This window comes from Arachis duranensis, chromosome 10 (genome assembly GCF_000817695.3).
Source record: "Arachis duranensis cultivar V14167 chromosome 10, aradu.V14167.gnm2.J7QH, whole genome shotgun sequence".
NCBI classification, from domain to species: domain Eukaryota; kingdom Viridiplantae; phylum Streptophyta; class Magnoliopsida; order Fabales; family Fabaceae; genus Arachis; species Arachis duranensis.
The window spans coordinates 58,013,318-58,018,904 of record NC_029781.3 but is presented as its reverse complement, the minus strand read 5'-3'; positions in this window follow the sequence as shown (position 1 = coordinate 58,018,904).

Below are 5,587 nucleotides of genomic sequence, written 5' to 3'. Positions count from 1 at the left end.
GGGGGCACTCATTTCTGCAATAAACAGCTACACCTTGCTATGGTTAGATATGGAATTAGCCACAAAGTGGCAACTCCGTATCATCCACAGACAAATGGGCAAGCTGAGGTCTCTAACAGAGAGCTAAAAAAGAATCCTGGAACGGACTGTGATAGCCCGAAGAAAGGATTGGGCAAAGAGTTTGGATGATGCTCTGTGGGCATACAGAACAGCATTCAAGACTCCCATAGGAACCTCTCCATACCAACTGGTGTATGGGAAGGCCTGTCATCTGCCCGTGGAACTGGAACATAAAGCCTACTGGGCAACCAGATTCCTAAACATGGATGCTCAGTTAGCTGGTGAGAAAAGATTACTCCAGCTAAATGAGCTAGAGGAGTTCAGACTCAATGCATTTGAAAATGCAAAAATTTATAAGGAAAAGGCAAAGAAATGGCATGACAAGAAGTTGTCAACCAGAGTCTTTGAGCCAGGACAAAAAGTTTTGCTCTTCAACTCTAGGCTCAAATTGTTTCCAGGAAAACTCAAATCCCGGTGGAGGGGTCCGTATGTGATTACAGGAGTGTCACCATATGGATATGTTGAGCTTCAGGATACTGATTCTGACAAAAGGTTCATTGTTAATGGACAGAGAATCAAGCATTATCTTGAAGGCAATTTTGAGCAGAAATGCTCAAAACTGAGACTTGAGTGATTCTCAGTAAGAGTCCAGCTAAAGACAGTAAAGAAGCGCTTGCTGGGAGGCAACCCAGTCATTAGCAGGTTATATGTTTTGTTTTTACAGAGGCAAGTATCAAAAATGAAGGAATTCACAGAGTTACAGAAGGATTCAGCTCAAAAAGCAGAGAAAAAGAGCTTACTGGCGAAAAAACGCCAGTAAGGGGCATTTTGGGCGTTAAACGCCAGTAAAGGTACCATTTTGGGCATTGAACTAATTCTCACCCGCAAGTGTACCGGGTCGCATCAAGTAATAAAACTCACGGGAGTGAGGTCGATCCCACATGGATTGAAAGATTGAGCAATTTTAGTTCAGTGGTTGATTTAGTCAAGTGAATCAAGTATTGGTTGAGTGATTTTGTATCCAACAGTAAGTAAATAGCAGAGAATGTAAAGGGGGAGGGAGGAATTGCAGAAATTAAAGAGAATTGAAAGTAAAGGTGCTGAATCTTAGAGAACAAGAAATTAAATGACTGAAACTTAAAGTGCAAGAAATGTAAATTGCAGTAACGTAAAGTGCAAGAAATATAAATTGCTTGAATGGAAAAGGGATTTGAGGACTGGGAATTCAGAATTTAAGCAAAGGAAATTAAATTGCAACAATTATCAAAGTAAGAGATGATTTAAATTCAACTAGATATCAAACAGAAAATAGAAATTAAATTGCAGCAATGGTTCACCAGAAGAACCAAAAGGAAAATTGAGTCTCAGGACTCCAGAGACTAGATAGCAAAGTCTAGATCTCAATTGCCTTCCCAGATCCAAGTTCACAAAGCAATTAAAGAGAAATTGAAGATTGAAGCAGTAAAGGAAATTGAATTCAACTCAATTATGCAGTAGGAAAATCAAAGAGATCTTGAATGGAGATTGAGACAGAAATTCCTCAATTATTCACACCCAAGACTCAAACAAGAAAAGTAAAAAGTGCTCAAGCAAGAACGAGGAAGAAGAGAGATCAATTCTCCTTCCCAATTCTCTAAAATCTCAGTTCCAAGCTCTCAACGAAAAATCAAGTCTCAAGATGTGAAAATTCAAAAATCAAAAAGAAGGTCCTAATTACATCAAACTATCTCCTATTTGTACACTTTCCATTCTTGGATTTTGGAATTTGGATGGACTTTTGATTTGGTGAAGAAATGAATTAAATTGGATTTTTAATCCAATTTTCAGCCCATGAGAAAGTAGCTTCCAGGAGGCTGCCCTGCCCTTGTGGAGGGCAGAGCAGGGAAATTGTGTGATGAAGCCTCGTGCGTGCGTGTGCTGCGTGTGTAGCATCAGAATGCTGCCCTGCCCTTGTGGAGGGTAGAGCAGTGTTGCCATGGTGCGCCTTGCCTTGCTGCCTGTGCGTCCATGTTGTGCGCCAAGTGCTCAAGCCCGTGCCAATTTGTGCGCTGGCCATGCACCGAGAAATGCTGCCCTGCCCTTGTGGAGGGCAGGGCAATGTTGCCAATGGGTGAAGTCCCAAGTTCGAAACTCGGTGGAGGCACACGCTGCTCCTTTTTCCTTGGTTTTCTTGGCACCAAAGTAACGCCTAGTTCCTTGCTTTCTCATGGTGCTGTGTTCGATTTTTGGAGATTGAAAACAAGCTAAGTTTTGCTTGTTTTCCTTGTATTTGAGCGCTACTCCTTTCCTCCTTGTTCTTGGGTTCGAAACCCATAGGAAACACTAGGAAGCAATTTCCTTTGAATTATTTTTCATGAAAGCCCGATATTGCTCTTGAGGAGGGCAGGGCAGAGTTTTTGCTTCCTTTGCTCCTTGGTATAGAATTGTGCTCTGCCCTTATTGTGGGCAGGGCAGTGATGCTTTTAAGGCTTGGTTCATTATGCTGCTCTCCTGGAGGGCAATGTGCTCTTGTGGAGGGCAGTGTTTGCTTCTTCCTTCTATGTTGCACCACACTTCTCATCTCTTGGCCACACTTCTTAAGCCACGTTTTTCTTCTTTTCTTCCTTTCTTCACCTACCAGAAACCAAAACAACCAATCAAAGTATCTCTAAACTCATAAGGTTTATAATTCATTAAAAATCAATAAATTTTAGCTCAAACCTCATCATTTAGCATCAATTTAATGGTGGTTGTTTGATTTAAAGAAGTCATGCATTTTCATTCTAAATTACTTACTTAGGATGCAGGAAAGTGCATAAAGACTGGTGAAACAAGTGAAATTAGCTTGAAAAATGGGTATATGATGACTTGTCATCAACAATCCAATTAGATGAAGATCGAAAGCTTTCTAGTAAGATCAAGAGAAAAGAAAGAAGAAGAATAATGAAAATTATGATTGATCCATCAAATTACAACAGAGCTCTCTAACCCAATGAAAGGGGTTTAGTTGTTCATAGCTTTGGAAAATGGAAATGAAGAAGAAGAAAGTAATATTCTAACTCTTAGAAGTTGCAGAAAAGTAAAATATATAGAGTGTGGTATTCTCCAATGTGCCAGTCCTTTTTCTAGTTCAAAACTACTCCTATATATACTACTCTTCTTGGTCTTTTAGTCAATTCTGCAAGTCTTGGATATGAGCCTTTGATCTTGAGTTGAAGTAGTTGGGAATCTTCAGTGGGCTTAGCTTTAGTTGCAGAGAGAAAGTGATGTAGGCATGGACTTTGGCTTGGGGCGTTAGTGGCGTTAACGCTGAGTGCATTGTGGGTTCGAGATCGTTAGTGGTAATCACTTTTCTCACTAACGTTCCCACCACATGGCCCACGTTAACTCCAACGTTAGTGGTACTAACGTGACCACTAACGTTGCCTTACAAACCTTCGCAAGCGTTATTGGGACTCACCTTTCCCAATAACATTGCCTTGTGCCCCCTAGTCCCCACGTTAGAGCTCACGTTAACTAAGTTAACGTGGCTCTTAACGTGGTTATGTCTCATCTTCGCAAGCATTATTGGGACTCACCTTTCCCAATAACATTGCCTTGTGCCCCTAGACCTCACGTTAGAGCTCACGTTAACGAAGTTAACATGGCTCTTAACGTGGTTATGTATGCCATCCCAACATTAGTGACAAAGGTGAGTGTCACTAACGTTGGCTCATCAACTTCAACTCCACGTTAACTTTCATGTTAGCAGTCTTAACATGACCACTAACGTTGGCAATGCAAGCTTGATCCAACGTTAGTGACAAAGGTGAGTATCACTAACATTGGCATTGTTCCTCTCTTCCACATTAGAGTCCACGTTAACTTAGTTAACGTGGCTCTTAACGTGGTTCATTGCCACATCTTGGAGCGTTAGTGGTGATCACAATTAGCACTAACGTTGGAGTCTGTTTTGTCTCCACGTTAACTACCACGTTAATGTAGTTAACGTGGCAATTAACGTGGCTCATGATGGCTTCGAGGGTGTTACTGGTGTCCACTTTTCTCATTAACGCTGTAGGCTTATCCCTATTCCACGTTAGTATCTACGTTAACTAGGTTAACGTGGATGCTAACGTGGCTCTTCCTTGCTTCCTTTGTCCTGAAATTACACAAATAAAGTGCATCAAAGCTCTAATCCAAGTCATGAAATCATGCATTATCCAATCTAACATTCATTCCTTGCATAATTCTCATAAAATAATGTAAAATTCACAATATTTGTCTAATTCAAGATGTAAGTGTTCTTTTATCTAAAACTTGCTTGTTTCCTAAGAAAATGCATGAAACTACACTAAAACAGTAAAGAAAAGGTATGTGAAACTGGCCTAAATGCCCTGGCATCACAACACCAAACTTAAAGCTTGCTTGTCCCTAAGCAAGTACTGAAACATGAATGATGAATGAAAAGGCAAGAGGAATGAATCATTATTGTGGAAGTCAAATCCTTAGTTTTATGGAGTTTCATGCATAGCAACTTAGGTTCAAGAATCCAACAGCATCTGCAGTCCTTTTTAGTCTCTGAATCAGATTTTTGCTCAGGTCTCTCAATTTCAGCCAGAAAATACCTGAAATCACAGAAAAACATACAAACTCATAGTAAAGTCTAGAAAAATGATTTTTAACTAAAAACTAATAAAAATATAATAAAAACTAACTAAAACATACTAAAAACATACTAAAAATAATGCCAAAAAGCGTATAAATTATCCGCTCATCAGTGTCCAGCACCTCTTTGGGTTACTAAGTATTCTGTAGCAAGGGTTACTCTTGATAGTGGACTTTCAGCTGATAATCCCGAGTTAGTTAACCCAAGTTACCAAGTGATAAGGCACTCCGGAGAGCTTATTCATCCAAGTAAATCCCCTATATATGAACACCACAGACACATGCCTCCATCTTAAACCCTTGGTGCCTAGCATTGTTTCTTATTGTGTTTCTTTCCTTTTTCACTTTTATTGCTCTTTCTCTTTTCTTATTGGGATCTTATTATTTAGTTAGTCTCATAGGATGTGTTTTAAGCATAGGATTCAGGATAGATAGTTGCCTTCTTTCCTTGTTGGTGAACCAACTTAGCTAACTAATCTTCCTACCACAAACATATGGGATTCACTTCACAAAATAACTCCACTCTTGTTTTTCATATCATTTTTTTTCAATTGGCTTAAGGGACAAACATACAAGTAAGCAAGATGAAGTTGAAAACCAGGGACACTAGACTAGTAATCATAGACTTTAACAACAATGAAACTTAAATGCAGAATTGAAAATCCTAAACTACTATGGAAGCATGTTCTATTTCATACATGATTTTCCTTATTTAAAACTGTGAAAAGGTAGAGAACAAGGGAGAAATCCTACTTCCACTCTAAACATTATAATGTAGCAGAGTTTAGTACAATACAACCTCTTATTGATATCTTATTTTTTTCCTTCAGCATCCTTCCTGCCTTTTGGATGTAGATGTTTTAAGAGATTGATTGAATTCTTGAGAGAATTTGAGTGGAAG